We start from the raw sequence: 19819 nt of genomic DNA, 5'->3' as shown, positions 1-19819 counted from the left end.
TCATTAAGAGCAATTTCAAGCATAAAAAAAAAGAAACAATTGTTTCATATACCTAGACTTTGGATTATTGATTAAATGAATATCCTTATGAATATTAATATCTAGAAGCACTTATAGAGATTAATTCTCATTGTCTTATAAGCACAAAAATAGCTAACATGCATATTATAAGAGCAACCATCTTCAGTATAAATATATATGACTATGAACATATACCTCTATTCTTCATATTACTGAATAGTCTTGCTGAAATGACAGATAAAACCATAGGCATTATCTATACCTATGTGTGAAGAAGTCTAAAGAATCATGTAGTTTTTAGGATACATTTTGGTTAAAAGAAAAAATACAAACAAGGACAAGTTCTCTTTAGTCCTAATATCTAGGAAAGCCCCACTACTATATTGATGAGATCTTGAACCATTAAAGCAATATTCTAGAGCCTAGACTTTTTGGGTATTTCATCAGCCTCCTGACAGCTGCCTCCCTAGTTATTTAATGTCATTTATGGGCAGTAAAACCTGCTCTGCTGGTTATCATTCGTTTTCCCTTTCAAATTCGCTATCTTCATGTGCCCTGCTCTCTACCTGGAATGTTAGCTTTGTTTAGACCATCTCAACAGCTTCCTACTCTCAGACTTCCATTTGATTTTCACTCATGGAGAGAGACAGAAAATCACAGGGATAAAGGAGTTTAAAATCAGGTTACAGAGCCTCCTTGCTACCTCCTTGCATAATCAGTTGAACCGCATTCTTTTAGGTTAGTTCTGGCTTCTCCACAATAGTCTCTGCTTCCAGGTTCTGAAAACTTTTTTTTCCTTACCTATTCAGATTTAGGAGTAGCAAATCTTCATTGTGGGTACTGCAACATTCTTTATGGATTCTTAACACCCTGTCCACACTTCCACACATATTTTATCTATAGAACTGACCTCAAATTATCCTAATATAAACGTTTCATATGTTTCTGTTTGGAATTCTGACTCATATAAATGGCTTATCAGTTTTGCTTTCTATCAATGCCAGGGCCTTACAGCCTAGTCCACTGCTCATGTTATATTGGCTGCAACTGGCTTGATCCGCTCTGACAGTACATCTTATTGGCATATCATATTATTTGAAGTTTTGATCCTGGTAGCCTGTTTCTTTTATCTCAATCAGCCCTGGCTGTCATCAAATAGCATCTAATAATGCAACAGATGACTGGACTAGGCATTGCCATTTATTGTCCAAAATCTCAGGAAGCTTCAACTTTCAAAATCATTTTTTATAATGGTCTGCCTGAGTTCAAAACTATGCTGTTCATAGTGTTCATAACACTACTGGTATCCTTTCTATTATTTACAGCAAATTATTTCAATGTGCATGCAGAAAGGAAAGACAAGGAACATTGGCATTGTGTAAGTCTAATTTATGTTACAAGGAGATAACATTAGGGTAATTTTCTAAGTAAATCGTCCTGATGCTTTCAGGATATTATTGACTCTCTAGCTATTTGTGAATTCTTTACATCTTTCATATTTTAATGTTTAAGTCATAATCTTCCTAGATCAATAATTTGTCATGGCTCACAAGAACTTTTACAGTCTACCTATTCCTAATCTTCCCAAACATAGAATCACAATTGAGGGTTATGTGTTAAAATATAATCTTCCCCCTTTTTTTGGCCTTTGTGAGAAAAGAAAGTCTATGATCTTCGTACAGTATTCCATTAAGTCTCTCCTTGAGTGGTGAATGAAATGAAGATTAAAAATGCTACATGATTTAAAAACCCCTCATTTTTATCCCCTAGAAGATTCATAGGTCAAACTGATATCCTAGTTTGAGGTTACCTAATCTAAGGATAATTCTCACTCTTTCAAAGAGGGTATAACTCCTCATAGCAGGCCTCTTCCACTCCAATTTAACATGATCTCTGCAACTGGAAAATTCCACATGCCCCCAGCCCCTACTGTACAAAAATCTTTGATAATTGACAACTTATGACTCAAACCTTGAGTCATTGGTGTATAGGACAAAAATCTTCATTATTTAGTTTTGAATTTGCATCCTTAGAGGCAGAACCATCCCTTCCAGTAGATTCTTATGGCTCCACACTCTGAAGAGCAGGATTATTCAGGTGCAGGACCTTTCTTTTCTCTACCATAAGGATCTAGATTTCTGCATAAATGATTGTTTCCAGGTCTAGGGCAGGAAATGTACAAGGTGAGCAAAATATCTCACTGGGTCTGAAACTAACAATGTGTGCAAAGGTCAACGGATATATGAAGAAAAGGACATAGAAGCAGGCTAAAGTGGCCCCTACTGGTTGAATCTGGGAAAATATGAATATCAACATATATAATGACAGTAATGAATTTATCCTACTGAATAAGAATCCACTAGTCCTACATGCATGAAGAACTGCAAAGCCTAAAGTAGGTTGCCAAACACTGAAGAATGATGAAACTAAGAAAATCATCATTTGACAAACAGCATAGCAATAACTGACTAGGTAAGAGTCATCAATGGATAAAACTAGCAGTCAAAATTTGATGGAATATAGCATAGCTACATATTTTTAATGTATCTCCCTCACAAAATACTTAGCAAAAATGGATATCTAGTAACTTTACAGTGTAAAACTTTACATATCCTCTTATCCCAATGATAAAATTTAACATCAATAATGGACAGATCTACAACATAAATATCTGTTTTAATAGAATTTAAAAATATATGTATTTTTTGTTCCAAAAGGTATTATTTAGGGATATTTTACTAAGACCTGTGGAGACACAAATAATTTTTATCAAGTATAATTTATTGATTTTGGTAATGGACTGTATCAAAGTAAAATTATGTATGCTTCTTCATAAATACATAGTGAAGTATATAGGAATAAAATAGCACATCTACAATTTACTCTCAAATGGCTTAGAAAAATAAAAATTATGTACAGTTATATAGATTAGTGCTAAAGCAAAAATATTAAGATAGTTATAACTAGGGGAATCTGGATAAATGGCATATGGGAATTGTTTGTATAATTTTAAACTTATTTGTGTGTGAAATTATTTGAAAACAAAAAATACAAAAGTAGTAAAATATTTTTAGATGAAAAAATCCTCCAAAATAGTAAAATACATTTTGTTATTTTTCTAGGACAGCCATAACAAAGTACCATAGACTGCAGGACTTAAATTTCTCACAATCATGGAGACTAGATGTTCAAGATCAAGGTGCTGTCAGGGTTGGTTTCTTCTGTGCCTTCTCTCCTTGGCTTATAGATAGGCATATTCTTTTTGTTTTCACATAGGTTTTTTCCTCTATGAGTTTCCATGTCCTAAATTCCTCTTCTCATAAGGATATCTGTCATATTAGAATAGGGCCTAACCTAATGACCTCATTTTAATTTAATTGTCTCTTTAATGACCTATCTTCAAATACAATCACAATCTGAGGCACCAAAGGTTAGGACTTCAACATATGAATGTGGGGAGAAAACAATTTGGCGCATAACATGTTAGTCCTCAAAATTAATTAACAGTAGTTCATGGCCAATTGATTTTAAATTTCCTCCTCGAAATCAATTTTACACAAATAAAAATTTTTTGCCTTAGAACTAGCATTATTTTTTCATTATCATGCAGTTAAATTATTTATATCTTGGGCTGATTTACATTACTATTTAGAATAAGTTATCTCTAACATTTACCAGTATGTTACTATATACACATACCTCTGTGTGTATTCCTTTGTTTTGGCTTAAAAAAATAACATGTTCTCCTTTTGTTAGTGATCATTTAAAACTGAAGTTCAAGAGCTTTAAAGACTTGTTGGAATGTAGGAGGTGGGAAAGAAGCAATGTGTATAAAATTATTTTTTTCATAATTAAAAGTTAAATTTAGAGACCATTACAAGAATATTTTTTGAAACAATGATTAATTCTAAAGTCTGAAAATAGAATGCATAGTTTTCCTACATGATATAAACATTGACATTTTCTCTAGTAATTAGCATTCTTTAAATCCTGTCTTCTTAACACTCCTTGAAGAAGTATTTTTTGCAAGTACCTATGCCATTTCCATTCTCCTAACACTCAGATTACTCCTCTTTCAAGTCCAAGGAAGTCATACAATAGCTTAATACCATTTAATGGCTCTTGCACGACTCTAATGTAGTTTACAGAGTTGTTCCATAATCATGTGCATACTTTCCTTTCCCATTTTCATTTACCAGTTGTCCTTTATAGTATGTTATGCCAACTCTAACACCTCTTCTCTACCTCTTTTCCCCTTTCTCTCCTTCCTTCTCCCTCTCCCTTCCTCTTCTCCCACCTCCCGACACACACACTGCTAGTTCTCATGTGCTTTCTGATCTTAGTTTATACCTTTTGTGGCAATTTTCATGCACCTCTGAAATCTGGTCACTGATTCATTTTTGATCACATAGTATCTATTCTTTATTATTTTTTGTAATACAAATTAAACTATTAGACACACACCATGTAATTCATCATTTTAAAATGTATGACTCAATGACTTTTCAAGGATTTTTAGCACATTCAATTTAGTATATTGCACAAGGTTGTACAACCATCGTCATTACTTAATTCTAGAATATTTTCATCTCTCAAAAAGGATTTTCACATCCATTTATAATCCCTCCTCATTCTTCCCTCCCTTTAGCACTTGACAACAATTAATCTACTTTCTGACTCTCTCACCTATTCTGGATATTTTGTATATAGAGAATCGTACAACACATGGTCTTTTGTGTTTGGAGTCTTTCATAGCATAATGTTTTAAGATTTATCCATGTTGTAGTATTAGGACATCATTCCCTTTTATGGCCAAATAAGTCTAATGTACGTACATACCACATTTACCCATTTACATATTTTGTTACCACTCGCATGAAGTTTCACTTTTTGACTATTATAAATAATGCTGCTCTGAACATTTGTGTATCAGTTTTTGAGTGGATAAGGATTTTCAATTTTCTTGTCTGAATACTTAGGAGTGGTACTGCTGGACCATGTGGTAATTCTGTCTTTAATTTGGAGAAACTTAAAATGTTTTCCAAAACTGCTTAATCATTTTATCATCCTGCCAGCAATGTATTAGGGTTCCAAAGTCTCTCCATCCTCACTACCATGTTTGATTGTCCTGGTTTTTGTTGATAAGAATTCTAGAGGGTGTGAATATCTCGTTTTAGTTTTCATTTGCATCTCCCTAAAAATTAATGTTATTGATAATCTTTTCATTAGCTTATTTGCCAATTGTGTATCTTATTTGAAAAAATGTTTCTTAAAATCATTTATCCATATTTAAATTGAGTTGCCTTTATATTGGTGAATGGTAAGAATTCTTAATATATTCTGGATGCTAGACCCTAATTTGATATAGGATTTGCAAACATTTTCTCCTATTCTGTGATTGTCCATTCAATTTCTTGATTGTGTCTTTTGAAGCACATTTTAAATTTTATGTAGTGTGGTTCACATTCTTTTATTACTTTTGTTGCTATATCTAAGAAGCTGTTGACTAATGCAAACTGTTGCCTAATACAAAGTTTATTCATAAAATTTGTTCTAAGAGTTTTATAATTTGTCTTTTATACTTAGATTTTGATCTAATTTTTATATGTGATATGATCTAAGGGTCCAGTTTCATTATTTTGCACATAGATACCCAGTTTTCTCAACAGCATTATTTTATTGAAGACTTTTTCCCACTGAATGGTCTTGGTGCTTTCATTGAAAATTATCTCACAGACTTCTCTTTCATATCCTTTATCTCACTGTGTTAGTGAGATAAACTAACTTGTTTTCGGACTGCTGTAACAAAATAGCATAGATTGAGTGGGTTAAACAACAAATTTATTTTCTCACAGTTTTAGAGGTTAGCAGTCCCAGATCAATGTTCAGTGGGGTCAGTTCCTAATGAGGACTCTCTTCTTGGCTTGCAGATGGGCACCTTCTCACTGTGTCCTCACATAAAGAGAACTTGCTGTCTTATGTCTTTTCCTATAAGGACATTAATCCTACTGGGTCAGGGCTACACCTTTAATGACTTCATTTGACCATAATTACCTCCATCTCCAAAAACAGTCACTTTGGGTGTTGGGCTTCAAGATATAAATTTTGGGAGAACAGGGGCATTCCATCTGAAATAGTCGTCAATATTTAATTTTCTCTGATAAATTGCAAACTCTCCCACACCTAGTAAAGTGTCACATATATAACAACTATTAAGTAAACATTTGTTGAATTCATGAATAAAAATAACTTTAACCTAAAATTATGGTGGAGAAAATTGATGAACATACTTGAAGCACATTTGTGGCAGGCTTTGATTTTCTTTTGTTATAGTAGGTAATATACATTTTAAACACCTTAGTTAATGGAGACTGTCCAGTTGTGGTGACAGAAAAGCATTAAAAAGAGTATCATAATGTTTTCTTTATGAATGATTTCACTTTAAAACCTTTCAGTTTTCAGAGAAACTATATGAAGAATTTTTAATGTTGAATTGAATCCCTCTGAGCCTTTGGGTATTTGAAAAAAATATGTAGGTTACCAAAGTAGGACACGGCTAAGGAGATTCTTGAGATCTATTAGCCAGGCAAATTATTAAGTAACTGATTATTTTCTACAATTTATATCTTTGTATTAATGTTGCATAAAATCATGTATTGCATGCATAGCCCATAAATATATTTTATAATTAAGAATTCTACTTTTATATCAGATTATTATTTGTTGCTTTTGGTTACTTAGAGGTAGAGAAACAAATTATAACTAGATAACCAGAAACAGGCATGACTTTGGGCTGAAAGCACATCACTCTTGAGTATGACTGCTACTATTTGAATTTTTAAAGGAAATAGATATCTAAAATATATATTCACATGTACTCAATCACCCAACATATATTTGTTGAATGCATATCTATCCCAGGCATGGAAAACATATGTTTCAATAAGAAAATTCTTAACTTTGAGGAGCCCACGGTCTAAACCAAGACACGAAAGGAAAAAAAATAGATACAAATGTATTGATGAGTTTTATGTTTGCATTTTTATGGAGGGATTATTATGTAAGCAATTATGTGTACTTATTATGTTTCTGTGGAGATGGAAAGGCTTTTAAGGTGAATAGGAACTTATTCTGCTAACTAGGGAGAAGTGGTTTTCCCAATCAGAAGCAACTGCCTGCAGATATAAAGAGAATATCAGACCCAAAGAACTGCCAGTAATTTAGCCTAGAGGGAGCACTGGATAAATAAGAGGAGATGAAACTAGCAAGATCTGCAAAGCATAGGTCATGAAAAAGAGAGCGTTCAATCTTTTCCCTGTACAATACTCAATGCACTATAGGATTTTTAAACAGAATGATAATCAGCATTTCATTTTTGAGAAATCACTAGGTAATGCAGTGTCATGAGGACAAGATGGAAGGCAGGTTTACTCATTGGCCCACAAAAGAAACAGAATTAAGACAATGTCTCCAGAATGATGTAAGTACTCAGTGACTGACCAAAAGTGAGAAATGATGCAAAATGGTGTCCAGAACAGTTAAGAGTTATTGTTTGGGATTGGGGTTACATTATTACTTTTGAGAGTCCTAGGTACTTTTGGTTTTATGAGATACTTTCCCTGGGGACAGGAGGGGTTGAGGGGAGTTAAAAAAATTTTTTATGACTATGTTGGCTTGGATAATATGTTAATATTACCTATTAAAAGTACTTTCTTTAACCTAAAATTTAATTGCTTTCCTCAGGCTTTGAAATGGGTTCTAGGCATTGTGCCTATTATCCTTTTGTATAAGTCAGACCTGATTGGGATGGGTGGTGACATAAATCATAAAGAATACAAGAGGGGAAAAAATAGGTTTAAAGGAGAAAAATGGTAAGCCAAGTTTGGAACATCATTGTTTTGAAGTGTCTTGTGGACATTGAGTTGAACAAATTCAAAAAGTCAAAGTCTATAGGAAATGTTTAAACTGAATATAAATACTATGTGGAGGGTAACTGAAACTGTAGGTTCAAATGAGCTAATTTAATGTTTAGGGTGAAAAGATACTAGATATCAGGATGACCTTGAGAAAATGCAGACATTTAAAGAGCTAGTGATGCAGGGCAAGACAGAGAAGGTACAGCCAGAGATAAAGGACTATGATGGCATCACAGACTTTGAATCCAGAGTTCTCTCTTGTCCATCAAGAAAGCAGATCCAGAAATGAATATGATAGAGGCTAATGTCTGGGAGTAGGCAAGAGCCTTGAGTAGCGGTCCTTTATCCATATTTATCAGGATCAGAAGGCTTACCTACATGATCGACTTGCGAAAGAAACAATGGAACAGTAATCTTAACTCATATAAGAGAAAAGGGGTTTTAGAAGATATGAGGCGTTAGGGATTAGGATCAAGACAAATCAAAGTCTCAGCACTGAGCAGATGGCCTTTTAGTGCAGGTGTCATGCATGGGATCTGTTTATCTTGACTTTTCTAGGGGCTAAAACAAATAGAGCTTGCTACATCAGAGTTAACAGGCATTTTCCTCATGAATTAACCCTGTGACAGCTTTCCTCCCTAAGCTTTGTTAACCCATCGGTGCAAGCTCAGAGAGAGAGTTCTTAAACTTATCCCCCGTATGATGCCCATGCTAAAAAACTTGGAGGAAGCAGAAGAATCTGGAGGAAATGATTAAATGATATATAAACAAAGAGACAATGCATTTTTCAAGTAAGGAACAGAAAATATACCCTTGGGTTAGGCACATTAGTCATCTCTGACAGAGTACTTTTCCTACAAAAAGAGTGCAGACAACACATTGCAGACATTGAAGAGTACATGGGACGTGAGGAGGTATTGTCATTAGGATTTTCCATGTAGCTTGGCTATGAAGATAAGGCAAGGACTTGTGTGATAGGTAAAATATCACAAGGGTTGAGAGGTTGCATTGTTTTCCTTGGCTTTAATATATATATATATATTAATATGCATATATATATTAATGTATGTATATATGTTTGTACATAGTGTGAGTATCTAGTATAGAGGAATAACTTCAAACAGAAGACAGAAGATATGTAATTGATAGAGGATATGGTATTTGAGAATGTTTTTAATATTATAATTTGTGGGCTATTAGCATGAACATTGTTAGGTACTTTCTAAAACTTCAAGATCTATACTAGACCTACTGAATCAAAATCTGTATTGAATACCATCTTCAGGTACTTCATGAACACATTAAATTTTGAGATGCTGTACGTAACCTTTAGATTAGTGTCACATAAGCAGATTTTTTCCCTGTGAGATTAGAGGTAAGAAAATAGGGGGCAATCACGTAATAAGTTTGCAATTGGTTAAATACAAGAGGTCAATACTGATTATTTCAACTTTCAGAAGCTCTTTTGATAGAGATTGGGAGCAGCACAGATTAGGAATATTGGGAAATATGTTTTACATTGTTTTGGGAATAGCTATGAGGAATGAGAAAGCAACAATTCAGAGATTCAGAGAAACTACTGATAAGTGTGTTGGGATGGGTAATTACTAAGATTAGTAATGATGGACTAGGCAATATACATGTTTCCCCAGTAGGTCCAAACATCCCTTGTTTAGAAATAGAGAATTCAGAAATTATGATTTAGTGAGCTAAGATTAAAAAGAAGATAAATGACTAGGAATGTTGAGACCATTGGTTAGAACTACAAAGTAATTTTGATAATGTGGCTTTGGTTGGGTAATTACTATATTGGAATATCAGTGACATCTGAAAGATTAATAAACACTGAGAAAAGATAGGATTCAACAGAGTATAGAGATTGATGAGACTGAAGAACACATTTATAAGGTGTATAGCATGAAAGAATATAGGTATTAGGGATCATAATCCAAAATTGGCATGTTGGTATTTAAAGTTTTAGACATTGATGAATCTAGGATTTGGGACTCTCTGGAGAATGAATTGCTAAGTAAGGTTAAAACTGTGGGAGGAAAAAGTTCGTAATTGTTTTCTAAGATGTTGGTTAGTCCTTTACATAGATTTTGAAACACTGTTTATCTCCCCTTCCACCAAAGACCTCAGACTGCCATGATAGTAGAGGGGAGGAGTATAAGCTCACTGCCATGGTCCTACTAAGAAAGAAGTAGTAAAGGTAGGAAAAGTAACCAGGCATAAGCTTCAAAGGTGATGGTGGAAAGTACTGCTTGCAGGTGGAAAACTAAGGGTTTAAACTAGGTACAGAAAGGTATGTTCTACATCTAAAAACCTTAAATATATGGAGAAGGGGAGAAATGCCTTTCACACAGAGAGCTACAGGGAGGTACAGGTTTCATTTTTAGCCACTGGGTTTGAAGAATTATACAAAAACTTTGAAGATTAAGTATTAATCAACAGAGAAGACTGCAAGGTAAATATGCAGAGACAAGATGAAAGTACTCATGTGTTTTAAAAGACGGCTCATCAAGACTTTACTAATATGAGGACTTTAAGATACAAAACAGATTAACATAAGGGAAGGGAAGCAAAAATAACATAAAAACAGGGAGGGGAACTACAACATAGGAGACTCTTAAATATGGAGAACAAACAGAGGGTTGCTGGAGGGGTTGTGGGAGGGGGGATGGGCTAAATGGGTGAGGGGCATTCAGGAATCTACTCCTGAAATCATTGTTCCACTATATGCTAAGTAACTTGGATGTAAATTTATAAAATAAATTAAAAAAGAATAAAAGATGTTTTTTCAAGAGGAAAAAAGTAGAGAAAATTATTCCTTTGAGAACACATACTTCTGGGTGGAGTCAACAATGGCACCCTTATAATTACAAAAAGGCTGACACAGGTAATAAGAACTAGAATACACTTCTAAGGCCTTCAAGTCTAATCTCCACTTCCCATTCCAACCAAAATATATTTCTAGCTACTGTGGAGGGGTAAGGTATGAGGAGGAGTTGTATCTGGGAATATATTTTTTTGGTGTTAGTCATTCTGGACTCAAGAAGCAGCACCATTGATCCTGGTGGCCTTCTATAACACTCTACCACCACTCCCAAAACTAGAATAATTCAAAAATTGTGGTTGGAGTATTGAGTCTTCATTTCATTCATTAACCTTACCACCCTTACATCGTATTTGTGTATCATTTCTGAAAATGTTTGGCTCCCATAATGGACTGAAGTCTCCATTAAATATAGAGTTGCCATAAATTATTCATTTCTGTATCTTCTTTTCTAGCACTCAACAAAGTTGTTTATAAAACAGCTATTCAATAAGAATTTATTTTTTAAATCAATAAATCTCAATGATTTTGTGTCCCAGGACCTTGTAATCTCAAGGAACAGAATACTACTCTTTGTGCAATCACTTAGTATTCTTTCAGTAAGTGTAAGACCAGGCATTACAGTGATGTAATGCCTTTCACTCTGTTTGTGGCATGGATATAAAATATCTTGATGAAAGTGAATGACATATTTTTAATTTTTATTCTTGAGATAGAGAGAGCTAGCAGTGCAGAAAAAGAGGGGGACAGAGGATCAAAGCAGATCCATGCTGACAATGGTGAGCCCAACACGGGGCTTGAACTCACGAACTGTGAGATCATGACCTGAGTCAAAGTCACATGCTCAACAGAATGAGCTAGGCATCCCATGATTGGAGCATTTTTGATCTGAATTTTGAGTAACTAGGTTATATCTGAAGATTGAATGGATAAATTAAATGTTTTAACAGATTAAAAATTGGGAGTTAAAATATGTTTTTTAACTGCTGCTCAAAGCTTCAGAACTATCAATCTGCTATGGGAAATTCAGTAAAACCATCCTTCCCCCTAAGTCAAGGTTTACATATTATACATAAAGAGTGTTATGTTCAATTATTTTTATGTTAAACTTGTGGTTTTTACCATGACTGTGTTATGGCTATGTTTATTTTTACTTTTTATATTAGCCTTGCCTTTCCTGTAACATGTGCCTGTATAAAATGTTTTTCTTCGGGTCTCCAGTTTTCCTCTTACTTGTTAGAAATGCATTCCATTGCAAGTAACAGAAAACCAACTAACACATATGGATTTATTTTTCTCACTTAATTGGATGTCTGGTGATAGGACCAGAGATGCTGTACTGGCTCAATGATGCCATCAGGAGCCAGAGTCTCTTCAATATTTCTGTGTGCCATTTGTTAGATATGTTTTTCCCTCAAGTTTCAAAAATACTCTTGTGCTTATTTATGTACTGCTGGAAAGAGAAGAAACGGTGAAGGGCAAAAGAAGCATTTCTGCCAACCCTCTCTTTTAAAGTTTCCTGGAAGCTCTACCCAGAAATTCTAATGTTTACTGCCCTGGCCAAAATTGGGTTATGTGGCCTCTTGTCACCCAATTTCACTAAACGGTGGCATCAGAGAAAGAGGGATTGTAAATGCTGGTTGATTAATCATGTCACAGTGTCTGTTATTACCTTTTATCATTAATTGATATGCCTGGATAACAACTTTTCCTGAGGCATATACATTTTGGACTTGAACACCAGGTTTTATATTATGCATTTTTATTTATCTGTATCTTTTACAAGGATATATTAATAAAATATTAACAGTAGCTCATACTTATTAGACATTTACTCAGACTAATGTTGTGCATAATGATCTCATTCAGTCTTAATCCTACCTAGTATCAATGAAGAACTGGGTTGAGCAAGTAATCTGAAGTTAAAGTTTCTTCACTTTTCAAGGAGTAGAACTTAAGCATATTATTAAGACAATTTTCTTCTATTTCTTTTGTTGTTGTGGTTCTATTTTTTTCCTCTGTGAAAGATGTTTCAGTTAAAAAGTGTTATACCATAGTATTTCCTAAAGTGTATTTGTTTCAAGTACTGTTAAAAGTGATATATATTAACAAGGTAAAGCGTAGAATCATATTGAAAAATGTTTTATAAAACAAAGTTTTAAATATTTATATATTTAATTATGATTTGCTTTCCAAGCTGAATAATAAACCTTCTGAGACCTGTGGCCATGTCTGTGTTACACATGTTTGTGAACCCAGGGTCTGGTGTGATGTTTGGCACAGAGTGTGCCATAATTAGTTTTAGAGAAATCCTACAGCTCTTACTATGCTAATGAACCAGGTGGGAGTCCAGGAGAGAAGGCAGGTTCAAGTCCCTGCTTACCAAAATAAACCTCATGATCTAAAAAGTACATTATAGTTTTTGAATATGTAATAATACACAACACACAAACTTCAAAAAAACAAAAATATAGGTCATTCTTGACTTCACTTCCCCTTCACAAAGTGAACTAACATTTTCCCATGGAAAGGCAGCACTGAGAAAATCCTTGAACACAGGGGTGAGGCTGAAGCACATGTCCTGCACCACAGAGTCCAAGATAGACTGTATTAGGAAAGTAAGAGGAACAGGTATAAGCTGACTGCCTTGCCCCTCCCCCAGGCTGGCACAGCACCTCATGAAGAGTTTTCCCCTCAGCCTGTAGTTTCTCCACTGGGAAAAGAGAGCCCAGGGTGACATCCAACCCCACTCTACAGTGTTGTAAACTGTTTTATGGGAGCCCCTACTCTGGTCTTGCCCATTGGGGATTGCAGGGGAATCTCTAGGGCTCAACCACTGAGAATCTGATTGTGACAGAGAAAGGGGAAGGGCTTACAACAGACACTACGGCTCTTGGCAAACCAAGTTCTTAGATGCAGAGCCTAGAATAGACATAACCAGCATCTTTGCTCATGAGCAGAACCAAGTCAGTGGTGCTATCTGATCAGAAAACTCAGTGGGGAACAGTACTGTCTGATTTGGGTACTGAAATAAGGACTTTTGCGGGCCCTGGAGCCTAGTCTGCCTACAGCCAGGCCAAAGAGCTGACACAGCCTCACCCGTTGTGTAGCAAGGGGGGCTATGACCCTTTCCAAATAAAAGGCTGCTTTGGAAAATGTGGGCATTTCCCGAAGTCAGTCATTCCGGTACAACTGAGGGGGAGGAGCTGTGTCACGGCCCCACATGTTGTAGAACGTGGCCCCCAGCCCCATCTGACAGAGAGGGCTGGCAAACACCTGGAAGCTGCCACATAATCTTACAAGGCATGAGATAGTGGATGGAAAAAGCTGATTGCCCCCATATCAAATCCAGTTACTTCGCTGGGCCAGATAACTTAGGGCATGGGTTGACTTGAGTTAAAACTAGAAACAGTTTGGCAGGCCTTGGAGCCATTTCTCCCACTGAGCCCAGGGAGGGAAAAGAATTCACAGCCCCATTTATTGCTGAATACAGCTTATAGCCCATCTGACCAGGGAAATATAAAGAGCATATAGGAGGCTGGGTAGCTTTTCAAATTGCCCTTTTTACTGTAGCACTTGAATATAAACACAACCTGTGGCTTTTTCTGTATGCAGGTAAAACTGGTTGCCTCAACCTGATCAGGATATTTAGTGCATGTTCATGCTTGATTCGGTTCATTAAACAACATCATGCACAGGCCCCAGGTCCCCATCAAATTAGGGAAACTAATTCATAGCCACCTACTACTTAGTATAATACCAAGTACCAAGTGCTGAATATCTAATAAGTCTGATTAGAGAAGGCAGGCAGCCATAGAGTCCATTACACAGTCTCACTTGGGCCAGAAATCAAGCCAGCAGTCTTATCCAGCTGTTGTCACCTTCAACCTCAGAGCTCAAACAATTGCTTCACCTAAAATAGACCCTAATAGTAGGCCCCAACTGCCCAAGGATGTTACACATCCAGAAACCCAAACTGAGTTGACTAGTCAAAAACAGTCTCTGGTAAAGTGAACCTATTAAGACTGGATGAGAAGAACGCTTACTCAAATGCACAGATACCAACATAAGGCATCAAGGATTATAAAGAATCAGATAAATATAATACCATCAAATAAAACAGATAAATCTTCAATAACTGACTCTAAAATTTCAAAATATTCAAACTGTCAAACAAATTCAGAATACTGTTCCTAAAGAAGATTCATGAACTAAGTTACACATAGATACATAACAGATAGACAACTAAACAAAATTAGGGAAGCAATTTATGAACAAAATGAAAAGTTCATAGAAACAAAGAAACAAATACACACACAACTCAGAAATCCTAGAATGGGAAAATACAGCTGAATTAAAGAATTCAATAGAAAACTTTGAAAGCAGGCCTAACCATGCAGAATAAAGAGCAACCTAGAAAAAAGTGCATTTGATACTATTCATTCAGAAGAACAAAGGAAAAAATGAGAAAGAATGAAGAAAGCCCACAAAGCATATAGGACACAATGAAAGGAAGTTATATTTACATAACAGAACTTAAAAAAAAAAAAAAGAGAAAAGGATAGAAAGTACATTTAAAGCAATAATGGCAGAAAACATCCAAAACCAAGAGAGAGTAACATCCAGATCCAAGAGGCCCAAAGGGACCTAAAGTAGGTTAAAACTGAAGTGGACTGCACCAAAACACATTTTAAGTAAATTTTCAAAAGTCAAAGACGAAAAATCATGAAGGCATTAACAGAAAAGAGAAAAGTTATATACAAGGGAACCTCCCCATAAGACTACTTATAGATTTTTTTTTTAAAGAAACTTTTTAGGATATGGAGAGAATGTTAAGAGAGATTCAAATTATTGAAATTAAAGAAGGGTAAACCAAGAATATTACTCCTGGCAAAGCTATACTTTAGAAATGAAGGAGGAATACTTTTCCAAACAAACCTAAGGAAATTCATACGATCTGCCTTAAAAGAAATACTAATGGGGGTTCTTTGAGTGGAATAAAATAACTTTACCTAAACAAAACATAAAAAGGAAACCTGAAACTCACTGAAAATGGTTAAAATGTAAAGAAAGTTAGATTCTGCAATATGATACTGATGGTGCATAATTCACTTACAATTCTAGTTTAAAACTTAAACATAAAAATAGCCATAGTTACAATAATCTGTTGTTGGGGCGCCTGGGTGGCTCAGTCAGGTAAGCACGGACTTTGGCTGAGGTCATGATCTCGCGGTTTGTGAGTTGGAACCATGTGTGGGGTTCTGTGTTCACAGCTGGGAGCCTGGAGCTTGCTTTGGATTCTGTGTTTCCCTCTCTGCATCTCCTCCACTCACCCTCTATCTTTGTCTCTGTCTCTCTCTCTTAAAAATAAACTTAAAAAAAATCTGTTATAAAAATATGTACATTGAAACATCAATAATCTAAAATGTGCAGAGGATAGACAATTAAAAGTGTAGCTCAGAAATTCTAGTAAAATTATTAGTTTAGAATAGGGTTTTATAATTTTAACACTTTATGTAGGCCTCATGGTAATTGCAGGCAAAAAACCTGTAGGGGTTACATAAAAGAACACACTGTCAAATTATATGTATATCAAGAAATAAAAGTATACTGATACCAAAAGGCATTAAAACACACACACACACACACACACACACACACACAGCAGGATAAGAAGTAGGAACAATGGATCTGTAAAACAACCAAAAAACAACAAAATGAACAGTAAATCCTTAATTATCAATAATTACTTTAAACAGATTAAATTTCCCAAAAGACATAAAATGGCTGGATGCATAAAAGAAAAAAAAGATCCAATGATATTCTGCTTATCAACTAGTCACTTTAGACTTAGACACCCTTAGACTAAAAGTATAAGATAGAAAAAGATATTTCAAACAAATTGGAGTACCAGAAAAGCAGGTATAACCACCCTTATATCAGACAAAATAGACTCTAAACTACAAACAGTAAAAGGAGATAAAGAAGATAATAATATTCTGATAAAAAAAATTGGTTCATCAAGGAGATACAGTACTCATATACATTCATGCACCCAACATTATCAGACCTAAATACAAAAATCAGAGTAAAAGGAGAAATAAACAGCAGTACAATGATAGTTAGGGACTTTAGTACTCCATTCTCAACAAAGTTTTGACATCCAGACATAGAGAAGAGTGGATTTGAACAATAGTATAAAGGAAATGAACTTAATAGACATATAAAAAACATTCTATCAACAACAGTAGCATATACATTCTTTTCAAGTGCACAGGATACATTTTCTAGGATAGACCATATCTTGGGCCACAAAAATAATCTTAACAAATTCAAGAAGACTGAATCATATCAAGTATTGTCTCTGACAACAATGTTATGAAACTAGAAATCAGTAAGAAGAGAAACAGAAAAAAATTCATGAATGTGTGGAAATTACTCTCCTGAACAAAAATGGATCAAAGAAGAAATTAAAAAGGAAATAAAAAGTATCTTGAGACAGACAAAAATGAATACAATATACCAATATACTTCATATATGGAAAGCAGCAAAAGCAGTTCTAAGAGGATAATTCATTGCAATAAATGCCTATATTAAGAAGAAAGATCTCAAACAGCCTAACTTAAGGAGGTAGGAAAAGAAAAACACTGAGCTCAAAGTTAGCAGAAGGAAGGAATAATAAAATTAGAGCAGAAATAAATGAAATATGGAACAGAAAAATAGAAAACATCAACCAAACTAAGAGTTAGTTCTTTGGAATGATAAACAATATGGACAAAATTTTAGACTATCCAAGGATAAAAGAGGACCCCAATAAACAAAATTATAAATGAAAAGGGATATTACAATGGATACCAAAGAAATACAAAGGATCATAAGAGGTTTATAGGAACAATTATATGCCAAAAAAAAAAAAAAAACCTGGACAACTTAGAATAAATGTTAAAAAAAATTTTAAATATGCAAACTACCAACTCTAAATCAGGAGGAAATGGAAAGTCTCAATAATTACTGGTAAGGAGGTTGAGAAATTTCAATCACTGGTTCAAAGAAAAGCCTAGGACCAAATGGCTTCACTGGTGAATTTGACTAAACAATTACAAAAGAATGTTCTTCTGAGCACCAATATTTATCAAACATTTTCAAAAACTCGAAGACAGAAAACTTCCAAACTTACTTTATAGTGTCAGTATTATCCTGATACCAAAGTCAGAAAAGAACATTACTCACAGAGCCAATAGGCCATTATATATCTGATAAATATCAATGCAAATGTTCTAAATATAATGTTAACACATCAAATTCTACAGCACATTAACAGAATCATTCGCCATGACCAAATGGGTTTTACATTTGGGAAACAAGAATAGTTCATCATATGCAAATCAATGTGATACATCACCTTAATAGAATAAAAAAAAGTTCTATGATTAGCTCAGATGCAAAGAAAAAAAAGCATTTGATAAAATTTAACATCTGTTCATGATAAAAACTCAACAAATTAGATATAAAAGTAACATACCTCAATATAATAAAGGCCATACATGATAAACCCATAGCCACTACTCAAGCACACAACAGCCTACTCAGCAGTGAAAGACTGGAAAGCTTTTTGTCTAAGATCAGGAATAAGATAAGTAATGCCTACTCTCACCAATGTATTTAACATGGTACTAGAAATCCTTGCTAGAGCAATCCAGAAAGAAAAAGAAAAAGAAGGCATCTAGATTGAATTAAGTAAAATTGTCTCTATTTGAAGATGACAAGATTTTATACATAGAAGATCCACCCAAAATACCTTTGGTCTGATTAACAAATTTAGTTAAATTATAGTATAAAAAACTGACATACAAAGAATACTTGTATTTCTAGATACTAACAATGAATTGTCTAAAAAGTAAAGAAAATGATCCTGTTTACAATAGTATCAAACAGAATAAAATATTTAGGAATACACTTAACCAAAGAAATGAAAAAGACTAGAAGACTAGAAGACACTGATAAAAGAAATTAAAAAAAAAGACTCAAATATATGTAAAGGTATCCCATGTTCACAGATTAGGAGAATATTGTTAAAATGTCCATGCTACCAAAAGCCATATATAAATTACTCCAATTTCTATCAATATTACAATGGTATTTTTTAAATAAGTGGACAAAAATAACCAACCCTAAAATATATGCAACCACAAAAACCTGCAACAGCCAAAGCAATCTTGAGAAAGAAGAATAAAGTGGGAAGAAGCACTCTGCCTGATTTGAAGCTATATTATAAACCCATAGCAATCAAAACAGTGTGGCACTGCAATAAAAACAGATCAGTGGAACAAAACTGAGAGCCCAGATATGAACTCAAACATGTACAGTCAACTAATGTTTGACAAGGGAAGCGAGAATACTCAGTGGAGAAAAGATAGTCTCTTCAATAAATGGTGCTGGAAACTTAGATAGTTACATGTAAAAAAAAAAAAATGGAAATGACTCATCATATACCATTCAAAAAAAAATCAACTCATTATAAAAACTTAAATGTAGAGGGCCCTTAGGTGGTTCAGTTGGTTAAGCATCCGACTCTGGCTCAGGTCATGATCTCGGGGTTCAGGAGTTCGAGCCCCACATAGAGGCTCTGTGCTGACAGCTCGGAGCCTGGAGCCTGTCTTTAGATTCTGTGTCTCCCTCTCTGTCTGCCCCTCCCCTGCTCTCACTCTGTCTCTCTCTTTCAAAAATAATCTTAAAAATAATTTATAGAAAGACTTAAATATAAAACCTGGAACCAGAAAGTGCCCTATAAGAAAAATAGCAAAAAGCTCCTTGACATGATTTCTGGATATGACATCTAAAGCACCAGCAACAAAATAAAAAATAAACATGTGCCACTCCATCAAACTAAAAAGCTCTGCCTAATAAAGGAAGTCATCAACAAAATGAAAAGGCAACTGCTAAATGGGAGAAAATCTTTGCAAACTATGCATCCAATAAGGAGTTAACACCTAAAATAAAGAAAACTTTCACAATGGTAGCAAAAAACCCAAACAATCCAATTTA

Source organism: Suricata suricatta, chromosome 7, assembly GCF_006229205.1.
Source record: "Suricata suricatta isolate VVHF042 chromosome 7, meerkat_22Aug2017_6uvM2_HiC, whole genome shotgun sequence".
NCBI classification, from domain to species: Eukaryota; Metazoa; Chordata; class Mammalia; order Carnivora; family Herpestidae; genus Suricata; species Suricata suricatta.
Note: the sequence above shows the minus strand (reverse complement) of the source record.